The sequence below is a fragment of the Salmo salar genome, chromosome 26 (assembly GCF_965601325.2).
Source record: "Salmo salar chromosome 26, fSalSal1, whole genome shotgun sequence".
In the NCBI taxonomy this organism is placed as follows: Eukaryota; Metazoa; Chordata; class Actinopteri; order Salmoniformes; family Salmonidae; genus Salmo; species Salmo salar.
In genome coordinates, this window is record NC_138316.1 from 8,912,274 (window position 1) to 8,928,186 (window position 15,913).

The window sequence follows — 15,913 nt, forward strand, 5'->3', positions numbered from 1 at the left end:
TGTAATCCGGAGCACCCGCTTGCTCTGGCTGGAGGAAACAATAAATCTACATGAGTCCACTCCTAGTTACCTTCACCAACTCCACAGTTCCCAACCTATCCTCCCCCCACAGCTTGACACCACATATGGATCAGCCAAAATGCAATGATCCATTGTCTCTACAAATCTCACTCCCACTGGGCCAGAATCATCCTTATCATCCTTGGGACGAGCCCCGAACTCGGCAGTCCTCGCCAGGTTCCATCTCTGAAATTCTTGGGCACGTATCCCTCTTTTTGTACTCGACGCCAACCTTCCTCACCATACTGCTTCCCTCTATACTCAACTTATTTGTAGCAGTCATCACTACACCTGCCACAGTTAATTCATCTTCACTCTCGTCATGTTCAATTTCCTCATCAAGCTCTTCAAAAAGTTCTGAGATCCTCCATTCTATATTCACTCAAAACATATTCCTTTTTTCTCCTTTTTTTCTTGTCCACCATCATTTCCTTCACCAGATTTTCCAGAAGGCTTGTGCAATCCCACACTCCATATTTATGCATAATATGTTCAACTTTTTTTCTTGTCCACCATTAGACTGCAGTTTCCCATACTGAACTAACTCTTCTTCTTTGGCAGCTGCTATGTTAGTTCTCTTAACCTGCTATGAAAATATTAAACTGACCCCCGATGCACCCTATGGCCGATCTAAGCAATAATGGAGTGCTGATGTTACACCCATCGCTGTTAATTCCCCCCTTCTTTTGCAACACCGACTTTCAGACACACTCCTAGCACAGATAAAACAATGAGCCAGATATTTCACCAGATGTATACTTGTTTAGCACCCGGTTGGCATTTCCACTCACTACCAAAAAGAGTGATGAGAGGAAGCCCAGTAGCCGACAAGTGAGAGAATATGGACAGAGATTGATTTTGGCCTACATTCTGCAAATTTTCTCATTTATGGAATAGTTGGTCTACATACAGTTTTCTGTTTCCCAAATTATAATCTGTAACAAACAGAGTGGACTGCGTTTTGTAGACTTTACCGTTTGCCAAAGTAAAAAAAGCGTTTAGAAGGACTGCTAGGGCGAATTTAGTTATTGCACACGCGCACGTCAGGGTAGGCGTTCCCTAACGGAAAAATGCTAATAAATACTATAACGGTCCAATTGGATCTCACTATCTCGTGCTTGACTCTGCCCACCTCCTTGATTTTTCTAAGATTCATTTTCTCCCATTGGAAACGACTGGCTCTATCTTGAGTTAGTTATCTTTGCATCTTTGCTCCAAGTATGCATTTACCCGTGACTTGAATATGGAGCAAGAAAGACGAACCCGGAATCATAACGCCTGAGCGGAGTTGCCACATCCGGTTTTCAGCGTAAAAGGAAGCTAGGTCACCCGGCACCATAACATGTTTACGTTTCTGTAACTAAGACTAGCTAAGTGTCTCGATTCGCACCGTCGGACTCAGAGCATTCAGTTTACATTTCCGAAATAAGCTAACCAGTTACCCACCTGGAAGATGAAGTACTTTACTGTAGCACCAACTTTTTTTCAAGTTCCAAACTGTCTTATGGAAGGCTAAGGGGGACCTGCAAAATCAAGGTAGCTACAGTAATAGCTAACTAACGTTAGCAAGCTTAGCTAGGCTATTTGATGTGAGCCACTAGTCTATGACAAACAATAGGCTACTCCATGTACTGATAATTCATGTTCTGCAATCAATGTGCCCTTGCAAGTGGCATATTTGCCTTCAATATAGACCTCAGTACATAGCTGGTTAGTTAGATGATTTGGCTACTTGGTGGTACTCACTATTCGCATATGTTATGTGCCAAGTCTCATTGGATCTAACGTTACTGCAGTGAGATGCAAGTTAGGCTTCTCAGTTAGCCTGAGGCTAGTTTGATAAGCTGTATGGGGGTAATTCAGGACACAAAGCACCCATTAGGTGTTGTGGTGTAATAAACAGTCGTGTTTACAAGCAGACATAGGGAAGTAGAGTGGGTGGACTCCCTTGGTCAGTTGGTGTAGGCCTAACGTTACACTTGGAATCAACTGTAGTTACACCACTATCTAATATTACAGAACCTCAGACTCTCACCATTTTCACTGTTATAAAAAGGACTTTATAAAATCAATTGGATTGATATGCTTAAGGAGATAGGCCTGGTCAGCTACTTGGAAATGACTAGGTCTAGCCTAACTTAATTTAAATTGACCCTGGGTGTCACCCAGATAGCTAGTTTAGTTGGTGTGAGATGGATGTAGATATAAAGCCGGAGGAGGATGAGGTGGAGATATCCCCAGCTGTCATTTTGTCTGACTCTTTTGATGCAAGTTATTCATATGCTGAAAATGTGTATGACACAACAAAACAAAGCCTTATTTGTGCTCTGTTAGAAGATAGAAAATCAAGTGATACGGAGATTAAAATTAATTCAACAACAGTTGGTGTTCCAGCTGTAAATGTGGGTGGTAAAGGTGTTGTTCATGTTCACACAGAACAGGATAGCCCAAGCACCTCTGTAGGGAATTTAATCAAAGAGGAGCCATGTTTTTACATATCTCCCAATGATTTTCAGATTGGAAAAGTATGTACCTTTTCTCAGTCGCAGCATCTAGTTGCAGAAAGTGTTTCTTTGGGAGGACAAATCAACCCAACTGCACAGATATTTAGCAGCTTTCAAATACAGCCCCTAAACAATGATCAAGGGCTGACTGATTATGTTAATCTTCCAAGCCAAAGTATTGCCAAACCGTTTCCGATAATTTCACCTGCAATAGCAAGTGACAGTAATTTAACTCCAGTGCTGCAATCATGTCATATGAGGACTCACAGGCCTATTCTTCCAGCCTATTGTAAACCATTTAATTTTACCTCTGCTCAAGAGGAAGACTACGACGTTAAAATAAAAAAAAGAGGGAAGAAAATGGTCAAGGCACAAAAAGGGAGAAAAGATGGAGATATGTGGCGACATCGTGTTAATTACTCAAAACATATTTCACCAAGGTCGTCAGTTGGGAAAAAGTTGAAGGATCCATACTCCAACTGCAAGAAAATTGGCTTGGATTTCAATGTTGGGTCTGGATCCAATCAGAAACTAGATTTGCAGTTGCTGACTAAAGGTGTGATGGTTGAGGTTTCTGATTTTGCTAAAGAAGTTAATAGAGCTCAGCAGCATGTTGTCTGTGACATTCTAGAGTACAACTTTGATCTTGGTTTGCAAAAGCATCAAAGGTATGATTTTGCGACACGTACTATGCACAAATTAAGAGAATTGATGAGAAAACGAAAAACTGTCCTAGGAAAACCTGAATTGGTAATGGAGGTGTTTACCCTTCCTGATCCCAACACGATAAAAGGATCGAAATATGCCCTTTCAACTGCAAAGAATTATGACCGTGTGTCAGAAAATCTTGAAACTGCTGGCACATTTTTAATGGACAAATCTCATCTGGACATCGTATCCAGACTTACTCACCATGTCAAGACAGACAACCTGTTAACTGAGAAAGATGTAACGCAGTGTGCTGGTGGAACGGCGTACAGCCTTGCAAGGGACCAAAACTGGCATCTAATGGCTTCTACAACGTCAAAAACAATGAAGGACCCTTATCCCCTCTGTAAGAAAATAGGATTAGAACTTGATGTGAAATCCAATTTTGGGGCAAAAGAGAAACTTAATTTGGATTTATTGACCAAAGGTATAATGATTGAACTTGGTAATTTTGCCAAAGATGTTTGTGGAACTTACAAGCAAATTGTCATTGATGTCCTAGAGCACAATTTTGATCTTGATTTGCCTATTGAGAAAACCAAGCTGTCTACCTATATTATTACAAAGTTGAGACGAGTTGTTAAGAAAATGACATGCATGGCACATAGAAGGAAACCTCCATATTTAAAGGAAACATTCTCACTGGGGGTTGGCACAAGAAAGAAACCTGCAGTGATTTCCAGTAAAATGCAGGTCATTAACTCAATTGACTCAAATGTGTGGAAATATCAAGGACTGAAAAAAGTTACAGAAAGAAGACGATTAGATTTGAGAAGGAAAAAGGGAGAAAGAGCCACTTGCAAAGTAAGAGAAATGAAGGCAGAGAAATTTCATAGAGGTAGACAAGTAGGCCTAGTTCCTCAGTCTGTGAAGAAACAGACCATTTCCAACGAGACTGAACTCACATTGTCAGCCGGAAAAATGAAGGTCCCGGTCAGCAAAATTAAAAAGGCAAATGTGATGCCCTTTGCAGAGAAAGTGGTGAAAAACTGCTACCCCTTGTGCAAAGAAGTAGGTGTGGAACTTGATGTGAAATCCAAACCACTATCCAAAACAAAACTTGACTCACAGTTACTGACTAATGGCGTAATGTATGAGGTTCATAAGTTTGCAAAAAATACAAAAAAGGCTTATATGTATACTGTCTATGATATACTGGAATATAATTTTGATCTAGATTTGCAAAATCAGAAATGCTGTCAATTTGCCGTACATATTTCATCTAAACTGAAACGAATGGCTAAACGGAAATATGTCACAAATGAAGACTTTTCAAAAGAAGTGTTTATAATACCTCTTGTGACTAGACAATACAAGAAAAAAGAAGCTACTCCACCTGCAAGATTGTCAAAAAGACAATTGGATTTGAAAGGGATACAAGACGCAAATCATACAGAGGAGAAGAACTGTCAGGAGATGGTTAGCAAGACCGGTTTGAAAAATCTGGTCGCTGATGCAAGGACTATAGGGTCTCTGCATGATGAAGAGATCATCTCTATCGAAACAGATGAAACTGTCAAGCTTGGCCAAGATAATGGACCCACTGACTTCTGCTTAAAGGAGTCTGATGTTCACTCTGGGGTCACAGAGCAAACCCCATGCCCAGAGAACTACCAAGTTGACATTTGCTGGAAAATGATCAATGAAATTGTTACGAGTAGTGAAATGCAACAGATGAGATGGATTTTTGTATCCTTTTCAAACTGTTTTGGTGTTGGGACTGGTTCGGAAAAGAAATTTCAACAAATCCTTGCTGAATACAGATCAGACATCCTACCACTGATAGTTGAGAAACATTGTGGCTTTAGTTCCACTGAAAAGACAATGATGTGCCTTGTAAGTCAGCTCTTCTGTGGCTTACATTTGATTGATGGCTTAGCTCACCAGGCAAAAACAACTCTTCTACTTTGGGAAAATATGATTTTAGGAGATAAAGAAGTAGGAGTCCATAGCTCCCCTAACATTGGGACAACAGAGTTGGAGTCTGGAACAGTGCGTTTGGTGAGTTCTGTGAGTGATGCTGTGCAAGAGCTTGGATGGGCAGAGGACGGTCAGCTTGTTCCGTTCGAAAGCTTTTTGACCAGCAAAAAAGAATTTGATGAAGTTCCTTTGTCTCTATCCATTGGACACAGAATTGATGGTCTGTTTCATAATTCTGCTGGAGTGTGTAGCATCCATGATGATTTGGTTGAGTTTACCAGTACGTACGGAGCTGAGAGTAGTTTGCTTGCTGCAGTTGTTGCTGATTTGGAGGTTCAACAGTTCAAGGCCGGATGCAGAGCTCTGGGTCTGGTTTCCAAGCTTATCATTGATCCTCTCTGGAGAGCCTTAACTTTGAAGGGAAACGTGTTGGAGATGGAAGAAAGATACCAAACCCTTGTTACCAAACTCAAGGAATGGCAGGAAGATGGGAGAGACCTTGTTAAAGGAAATGCATGCTTGTTTGATGACATTGAGGTACCCAAGAACCTTGTGTTTGACAGGCTTACCATGTGGACCGACACAGACTTTTTTGAGTTGACTGTTCAGATTGTTGAGTTGATCCTAGCCAGTTTTCTGAAGGTATGTTCTATGATGCTTCCAGTCGAACCAGAGCTCCTGTCAAAGAAAAATGATCGATTCAGGAAGGATTTGGCAATATTAGATCAATTGCAAAAAGCTAAGTCAAATGCAGTCAGTATTGCCATTGAAGGCATGGACATGTGCAAGAAGAATCACACTTGGGAATGGCTGTCCTTTTTGGATGAACCAAAAATGGTGTCAATGAGGAAAACATTCCAGACAGTGTAGGCAAAGGAAGAAGAAAAGCTCTCTGCCACACCTGCAGAAGAATGGAAATGGTAAAGGAATAGACATGAAAGACAGAGTGAATGAGTCTTTTATTTGTTTATTTATTTAGAAATGAACCACAGTAGGACTATAGAGGACAGAACCTTTTTATAACAGGTTTAACTTTGCCCCTGTATCCTGGTGATGACATTGCCTATACAGCTCTTTCAAAAAAAATCCATGAACGTGCTTTTCTTTCTAGCGCCTTAGCTTTTGTGTTCAGACTGGTGAAAGATAAACAGCAATGCAACCTCAGACAATAAGTAGATGCAAGTATAATATAGTTACACTATATACCTATTTTGTGATATATTGTATAGCCTAATGATGTTCAAACGCGGTGTCAGTAAATGTTGAATAACGCTTCTCCATTTGGCACCACCTGTAGTTGGGAATGTGAATGGTTTCACGAGCTTACCTGTTTTTATATTGTTTAAAATCCAATTCAGAGTTTTTTTCCGAAGTGTGCTGTCAGGAAAAGTGTAGAGGCTTAGGCTCAATAGTTGAATTTGCATATTTCCTTGGCCTTCTTTTGATACCTGGTCTTGTCTTTGAAAAGACTAATTGAATGAAAAAAATTATAATTTTGAAAGGAGACCAGTCGTTATTTTAGTGTTATTAGCTTATTTCTGGACCATTTTCCCCTCACTTTTTGTATGACCATTGAATTGCCTACTTGAATGGTCAACTTAAATAGAAACGAGATGGAGAGCAAGGCTCTGAAAGTTGTCAACTTTTCCACTGTCAAAATGAATCATGCTTTATTTTTTTAAATACCTTTTTTTAAATCATATTTTGGTAATCCATTTTTGAGAGCCTGTTTTATCTCTATATTTTTGTTGGAGATCAAGATGTTTTCATTAGGACAAATGCACACTGGACTGCAGTGCTTTTCTATCTGCTGCAGCATTCAACCTTCCACATTACTGTAGACTTCAGGAAGAACATGCTTTTAGATATAAACATCAAATAATTAGCAAAAGGTGAGAGCTTCATTCACTTTGAAAACTATTCACTATTACATTTAAGTAGCTATTTAGTTTATTCAATTGTTGTTTTTTACCATGACAATGCATTCTGTCTTTCTGCAGGCTGAGTTCCAGGTTTGTGATGTCCACCATGAGAGATTCTCATTAAAGTTGAACCAGTGACTGTGAGTACTGTATATTAGAGGTCTTCTCGAATCCTGAAATTTTGATCCAAACCGAATTGAATCTGTGAAATTCCCATCCGACACCGGACAGGACCCGCAATTTGTTTGTGTGAAAATCAAAACCCGATCCGATTCAGGTCCAATAGCAACATATTGCTCATCCCAAATCTCCAGTAGAAATGTCATACATTAGTCTACCTGAACACTTCTCTCTTGCGCAAATACAGCTGTGTCTGTTCGGAGCTCATTAGCGTGGCAAACAGTGAGCTGAAACAATGTTGCATGTTCCCTATAGCGAGTACTTAAGCCAGACAGAGCGAGAGGCAGACAAGCGGAGGAGATAGATTAATGCTATTGACTGAACCAAATGCCATGCATTCATCCTCAAATATAATTTAGGATCTTTTCAGTATTTAATATATTTTCAGACAGATCAGAGGTCTGTAGCCAATGAGTGTGATCTGACCCGGGATCCGAGGGTCAACTACACAATAACGGGTCGGATCCCAGGTAATTGGTTAGGGTATATCCGTGAAGACCTCTGCTGTGCATCCTGCCTCTTTTGGACAAAGCACCCCTTTTCAGATCTGTCTGAAGGTGATGGCCCTTACAAGTCTCCTATGGCAACATAAGCAATGGAGTAATGTCCATAGCTTAGGGCATTATGTCCCTAGCTTTTTGGTTAAGAAAGTTTTTATTAATATTACATTGCTTCTTTGAAAATAAAAGGGTAGGCTTTGTTTCATTAATAGGCTTTGTTTCAAAAATACTGGAATATCTTAGACTGTGGCTTTAGCTTTAACCCTATAGTAAGATAAAATCTTATGAAACTCATTTTGTCCTTTTGTCCTCTAACATAGTGTGCTGAGATGGCTCCTGTGTTCGATTGTAGGCTTTCTTAGTTGTTCTCTTACAGTTAATACAAGTAACATTTTGATGGCGTTTTAATAAGTTTGCTGTTTGCTATATACAAGGGGTACCAGTATTGAGTAGATGTGCAGGAGTATGAGGTAATGAGGTATATACTGTATGTAATTTTTATTTATTTATTTAACCTTTATTTAACTTGGCAAGTCAGTCAAGAACAAATTCTTATTTACAATGACGACACTGGGCCAATTGTGCGCCGCCCTATGGGACAGCCTGGAATCGAACCAGGGTCTGTAATGACGTAATGGGTCCTGTTGGTTCCAGAATTAGTGCATCAGTACCGCTTGCTGCGCGGTAGCGGAGAGAACAGTGTATGACTTGGGTGGCGAGAGTCTTTGACCATTTTTAGGGCCTTTCTTTTACACAGCCTGGTACAGAGGTCCTGGTAGGGAGCTTGGCCCCAGTGATGAACTGGGCCACCTGCACTACCCTAGCGTTTTGCGGTCGGATGCCAAGCAGTACCATACCAAGCGGTGATGCAGCCAGTCAAGATGTTCTCAATGGTGCAGATGTATAACTTTTTTAGGATCTGAGGTCCCATGCCAAATCTTTTCAGCCTCCTGAGTGGGAAGAAGTGTTGTAGTACCCTCTTCACGACTGTGTTGGTGTGTTTGAACCATGATACATCCTTAGTGATGTGGACGCCGAGGAACTTGAAGCTCTCGACCTGCTCAACTACAGCCCTGTCGATGTGAATGGGGGTGTGCTCGGCCCTCCATTTCCTGGAGGCCATGATCATCTACTTTGTCTTGCTGATGTTGAGGTAGAGGTTGTTGTCCTGGCACCACACTGCCAGGTCTCCTCCCTATAGGCTGTCTCATCGTCGCCGGTGAGGCTTACCACCTCTGTGTCGTCGGCAAACTTAATGATGGTGTTGGAGACGTGCGCGGCCATGCAGTAGTGGGTGAACAGGGCGTACAGAAGGGACTAAGCATGCGCCCCTGCGGGGCCCCTATGTTGATGGTCAGCGTGGTAGATGTGTTGTTGCCTTTTCTCACCACTAAGAGACTGAGGTAGGAGACAGACCATTGAGGGAGTGGCCTCCCATCCCGCATATTGTCAATCTAAGGTTATGTTATGTAGACACAGACAATGATTTGACAACTAGCCATAATTCTATCCTCCTGATTCCTGCTTACAAGCGAAAACTAAAGTAGGAAGCACCAGTGACTCGGTCAATAAAACAGTGGTCAGATGAACGGATGCTAAGCTACAGGACTGTTTTGCTGGCACAGCTAGACCTCATGTGGCTGGAGTGTGTCAGCAGTTCCTGCAAGAGGAAGGCATTGGACTCAAATCCTGCAGTGCCAGACATGTCCCCCTGCTTAAGCCAGTACATGTCCAGGCCCGTCTGAAGTTTGCTAGAGAGCATTTGGATGATCCAGAAGAGGATTGGGAGAATGTCATATGGTCAGATGAAACCAAAATATAACTTTTTGGTAAAAACTCAACTCGTCGTGTTTGGAGGACAAAGAATGCTGAGTTGCATCCAAAGAACACCATACCTACTGTGAAGCATGGGGGTGGAAACATCATGCTTTGGGGCTGTTTTTCTGCAAAGGGGCCAGGACGACTGATCCGTGTAAAGGAAAGAATGAATGGGGCCATGTATCGTGAGATTTTGAGTGAAAACCTCCTTCCATCAGCAAGGGCATTGAAGATGAAACGTGGCTGGGTCTTTCAGCATGACAATGATCCCAAACACACCGCCCGGGCAACGAAGGAGTGGCTTCATAAGAAGCATTTCAAGGTCCTGGAGTGGCCTAGCCAGTCTCCAGATCTCAACCCCATAGAGAATCTTTGGAGGGAGTTGAAAGTCCGTGTTGCCCAGCGACAGCCCCAAAACATCACTGCTCTAGAGGAGATCTGCATGGAGGAATGGGCCGAAATACCAGCAACAGTGTGTGAAAACCTTGTGAAGACATACAGAAAACGTTTGACCTGTGTCATTGCCAACAAAGGGTATATAACAAAGTATTGAGATAAACTTTTGTTATTGACCAAATACTTATTTTCCACCATAATTTGCAAATAAATTCATTAAAAAAAAATGTTCTTCTCATTTTGTCTGTCATAGTTGAAGTGTACCTATGATGAAAATTACAGGCCTCTCTCATCTTTGTAAGTGGGAGAACTTGCACAATTGGTGGCTGACTAAATACTTTTTTGCCCCACTGTATATACATACATATATATACATATACTGTGATGTTATCTCTTGGTTTTATCTTCCCAGTTTCAGCAAAACTTTGATGTGTGATGTGTCCCTGTGCAGAGTCTCAGATGGGGAGCTGGACCTCTTGAAGACCAAGCTAGACTGGCAGGCCTGTGGATCTCTTGTTCTGGGCTACTCAGAGGTGCTGCCAGAACTGGACCTTGGCACTATCAATTCACAGACTACCACCTACAGCCCGTCCATACAAACCTGCACATAGGACAAGTGCTGGGGTGAGTATGTTTTAGTTTGTGTGTGTGTGTGTGTGTCCTTCGATTCATTTTGTGCATGTAAGTATTGTCTGATCAGTTATTGACCACTCATTCTCTTCCTCTCTGTAGCCTCAGTCACAAAGTCATCACTGATGCTCTGACTGAAACTAGCCTACACCAACTGGTCTTTGCCAACTGTTCCACTAACCTACCGTATGATGTGCATTGGAGTGCTTGCCTGTGATTGAGAAAGCGTGTGATGTAGGTACAGTGAGGGAAAAAAATATTTGATCCCCTGCTGATTTTGTACGTTTGCCCACTGACAAAGAAATTATCAGTCTATAATTTTTATGGTAGGTTTAGTGAGAGACAGAATAACAACAAAAAAATCCAGAAAAACGCATGTCAAAAATGTTATAAATTGATTTGCATTTTAATGAGAGAAATAAGTATTTGACCCCCTCTCAATCAGAAAGATTTCTGGCTCCCAGGTGTATTTTATACAGGTAACAAGCTGTGATTAGGAGCACACTCTTAAAGGGAGTGCTCCTAATCTCAGCCTGTTACCTGTATAAAAGACACCTGTCCACAGAAGCAATCAATCAGATTCCAAACTCTCCACCATGGCCAAGACCAAAGACCTCTCCAAGGATGTCAGGGACAAGATTGTAGACCTACACAAGGCTGGAATGGGCTACAAGACCATCGCCAAGCAGCTTGGTGAGAAGGTGACAACAGTTGGTGCGATTATTCGCAAATGGAAGAAACACAAAAGAACTGTCAGTCTCCCTCGGCCTGGGGCTCCATGCAAGATCTCACCTCGTGGAGTTGCAATGATCATGAGAACGGTGAGGAATCAGCCCAGAACTACACGGGAGGATCTTGTCAATGATCTCAAGGCAGTTGGGACCATAGTCACCAAGAAAACAATTGGTAACACACTACGCCGTGAAGGACTGAAATCCTGCAGCGCCCGCAAGGTCCCCCTGCTCAAGAAAGCACATATACATGCCCGTCCGAAGTTTGCCAGTGAACATCTGAATGATTCAGAGGACAACTGGGTGAAAGTGTTGTGGTCAGATGAGACCAAAATGGAGCTCTTTGGCATCAACTCAACTCGCCGTGTTTGGAGGAGGAGGAATGCTGCCTATGACCCCAAGAAAACCATCCCCACCGTCAAACATGGAGGTGGAAACATTATGCTTTGGGGGTGTTTTTCTGCTAAGGGGACAGGACAACTTCACCGCATCAAAGGGACGATGGACGAGGCCATGTACCGTCAAATCTTGGGTGAGAACCTCCTTCCCTCAGCCAGGGCATTGAAAATGGGTCGTGGATGGGTATTCCAGCATGAAAATGACCCAAAACACACGGCCAAGGCAACAAAGGAGTGGCTAAAGAAGAAGCACATTAAGGTCCTGGAGTGGCCTAGCCAGTCTCCAGACCTTAATCCCATAGAAAATCTGTGGAGGGAGCTGAAGGTTCGAGTTGCCAAACGTCAGCCTCGAAACCTTAATGACTTGGAGAAGATCTGCAAAGAGAAGTGGGACAAAATCCCTCCTGAGATGTGTGCAAACCTGGTGGCCAACTACAAGAAACGTCTGACCTCTGTGGTTGCCAACAAGGGTTTTGCCACCAAGTACTAAGTGTCATGTTTTGCAGAGGGGTCAAATACTTATTTCCCTCATTAAAATGCAAATCAATTTGTAAAATTTTTGACATGCGTTTTTCTGGATTGTTTTGTTGTTATTCTGTCTCTCACTGTTCAAATAAACCTACCATTAAAATTATAGACTGATCATTTCTTTGTCAGTGGGCAAACGTACAAAATCAGCAGGGGATCAAATACTTTTTTCCCTCATTGTAGGTAGTGAGTGAAGACAGGGAGAGGGGCGGTTTCTTTTATTTCATGTAACTGTTGGAGGAGGGTGATCTGTTCGGTAATGATGAATAATATACTTCCTCTACAGCCTCTTCAACAACAGACTTGTGAACAGAACATCCTTCCTGACACACAAGACAAGAGTTCTGAGGTCTTGTAAAGAGGGATGAGAGGACTGCCAATAGATTAAACTGATTCATTACTTTGATCAGTCCTACTTTCAACACTTCGTACTAAAAATGTACTCTGATTGCCCACTTAAGCTTGCAATGGATTTCAGTGGAGTTAAACATGACACATGCAGTGTCACTGTTTCGTGTGGAAGGGGCTACGAGAAGGGGTCGATTTGGAATTCAGCACTGTCCATGGGTTGACCGTCCTGAACTTTTTTTTCCTTAAATGTTTTGTTTTTGACAGTACAGCTGGAAATGTAAAGATTGAAACATAGTAGGGGCATAGACAGAGGGTGGCCGAGGTGGAGCCCAATCCCTGTTGCCAGGGGGCCCAATCCCTGTTGCCAGGGGGCATATCTGGTACAGAGTCGGGGAGCTTAGACCACTACACTAGACTCCGTCACGACTGACCTGAACTTTTTACCAGAAAATAAATACTATGTTCATCAGACTCTCCTCACTGTAAAACTCAGAATGGTTGTGAGGTCACAGGGAAAAGACTGATCTGAGGGACCACAGACTCACAAAACATTGTAGCTCACTTGACTGGAAAACAGCTCTTTGTGGTGCCTATGTCTGACATGAAGTAAAAATGAAAACACAACAGAAAATTGCTCTCTACTTCCTACCACAATCTTATATATTGCATACTTAGAATATGAATGTGATTATTCATACACTCATATTAGGCTTATTTCTCTTTGGTTGGGGTGTTCAATGGTTAAGTGGACTAGCTACCACTATGGCATTTTGATGTTATGGCGTCAGCTCTGGCTGGCTGAGAAGACAAGTAAAAGGGCTAATAGTTGGCAGGGCAATTTTTGTTTTTCCCAACTTTGTATTACCGTATCAAATAATTTAATTAAGGTAGAAAAATCACTTTATATCGGTGTTATGCCTGTTGTTCAAGCGTGTAACTGCCCTCTCATTCGCTAGAATGGTCCCACCTGATCTCACCTCCTCCCGACTTCCTTCCATCTTTGAATACATGTATTTTCATTGTTAGAGTGGCCACTTGAGTATCTTATCTATATAATTGTCATGACTGCCACTCCTTGGTGAGGATCAAAGGTGCCGGATCAGCTAGGCCAATGGCTGACAGATAGCCAAACTCTCTCTCTCTCCTGGGGGAGTTGGCCCGGTTTTATGATTTAACGACCGGATTGTAAATACCTGGCAGAAACTCTCCCTTTGGCTCTGCAGTATTGAAAGACTGAGTGTTACAGAGAGACTCTTGCTAAAAACTTTAACATCAAAAGATTGGACATTGGAACATTAGTTTTGAAATCCAAACGCTTGGAATGGTTGGTGGGTTTATTATTTTGTGATATCATTAAGGATGGTATAACTAAGTAACATTGTAACTTTAAGAGCTTTCACAATGTATAGATCAGATTTGCACTATGTTGCGATGTGTACTGTTGTGAAGATAAAATGTGATTTTAGCCTTCTAAATGAGAATTGTTTTTCATATAAACTTTTGCTAAGTCAGTAACCACGCCCACGTGAGCACAGACTTCGTGTCAGCATGATGGAACACCCCTTTTTACCTAAGCATAAAAGGACTCGTAACGAAATTTACATTAGACCAAAACAGGCCGGGTTGCTGCCGGTGTGTAAAGTGGTCCTAGCTGTACCCTGAATAATCAACCGTTGAGACCAGTCTACGTGCAGCGTGAGCTGAATACGTTACCAATGGTTAAATCTCTACAGTTGGGTAATTTAAAGTAGTCTATGTAGAACAATTGACCCAGACGGGAAAGAAGAACAATTCCCTATCACCACTGTGTGATACACCTCTGATGGATCCATTCTAACAAACACTCCAGAACAAAAGAAGCCTACAACTACTAAGGAAATTGTGACCTCTGGTGGACCACCAGAGACTTACATCGAACCACCACATTGAACTATCGAGTTCAACAGAGAGACGACAGAGAAAGACATCTACGCGTAAATATGTATTGCATTCCTTTTCTGAATGAGCGGGTGTTAGGGTTCCTAATATCCATATTTACAGTGAGTGTATTTTTCAACTGTATGTACGATAAGTCCACTCTCTTTGTCTCTCCCGCTCCTTATCTTTCCCCACCCCCTTTCCATTGTGTAACAAGCTGTCATATCGGGTTAGTCCACTAGGGACTGTTTCATTGCATTATGTTAGTAATAAATAATCTACACTGTGTGTGTGTATTTCTGTGTGATTATTTAGTGAGTTAGTAAATAAATAAGCCAATTTGTGTATCGCTGAATCATCACTTAGGCTAGGGTTCGTGCAGATTTACGAGGTCAACGACATTCAGAATGAGACTGAAGTAATAATACATGAATAAGTGACTGTTATAGGATATATTCATATCTATAGATTGAGATTAATTCAGGAGATAATAAATTGTTAAATAAGTTTTCCCGTGGTGCCCCAAGTTACTAATGAGTTAATTGTTAATTGTTACATGATTCATTGATTCATTCATTGATTCATTGATTTGATTAAAAACAGTCATCACATTAATGATAGTCATGTCACAACATAATAGATACTCGTTGAGACTACTCAACTTCCCACTTGTTTTTTGTTTTCTTCTGTTGGCTAACATGCTGACTAGACCGGGCATGCGCGTGCCATCGTGCGCATGTTGATTTTGTCCTGACGCGATCAGGACACGCAGGTTGAAATATCAAAACGAACTCTGAACCAACTGTATTAATCTGGGGACAGGTCAAAATGCATGAAACATTCATGGCCATTTAGCTAGCTAGATAATTTGTCCTGGGATATAAACTTTGGGTTGTTATTTTATCTGAAATGCACAAGGCCCTCTACTCCGACAATTAATCCACAGATAAAAGGGTGAACCTAGTTGGTTTCTAGTAATCTCTCCCTTCAGTCTTCTTTGGACTTTATATAGCGGTTGGCAACCAACTTTATGGTGCATTACCACCACCAACTGGACTGGAGTGTGAACCTCAGTTCATCTTTCAATCACCCACATGGGGTATATGCTCCTAAAAACCAATGAGGAGATGGGAGAAGCGGGACTTGCAGCGACTCATGCGTCAAAAAATAGAACCAAGTTCTATTTTAGACCAGACGCTCGTTGAAGCGCGCAAACAGTTTGGATGAAATGAATAACATGTATGTGTACATTTATTTTGCAACGCTCACGCACGTAATGTGAGCGGTGTGGTCAGCATGTAAGCATTCTCAAGTGTCTCGAGACCGAGGAAGCAGTATAATATTTTACGT

The 15,913-nt window shown here is 41.7% G+C and overlaps 1 long non-coding RNA gene across 4 annotated transcripts; it reads left to right on the forward strand.

The window, feature by feature from the left end:
* Positions 1-1,238: 1,238 nt before the first annotated feature.
* On the forward strand, positions 1,239-14,887 carry LOC106587082 (uncharacterized). Of its 4 annotated transcripts, XR_014382809.1 has the most exons (5): positions 1,239-7,084; positions 7,193-7,254; positions 10,460-10,632; positions 10,741-10,872; positions 12,582-14,887. It is a non-coding gene; the product is annotated as an uncharacterized LOC106587082 (long non-coding RNA). The 4 variants fall into 4 exon arrangements; XR_014382807.1 differs by having other exon boundaries at positions 10,460-10,872; XR_014382808.1 differs by lacking the exon at positions 12,582-14,887 and having other exon boundaries at positions 10,741-10,947.
* The last annotated feature ends 1,026 nt before the right edge of the window (positions 14,888-15,913 follow it).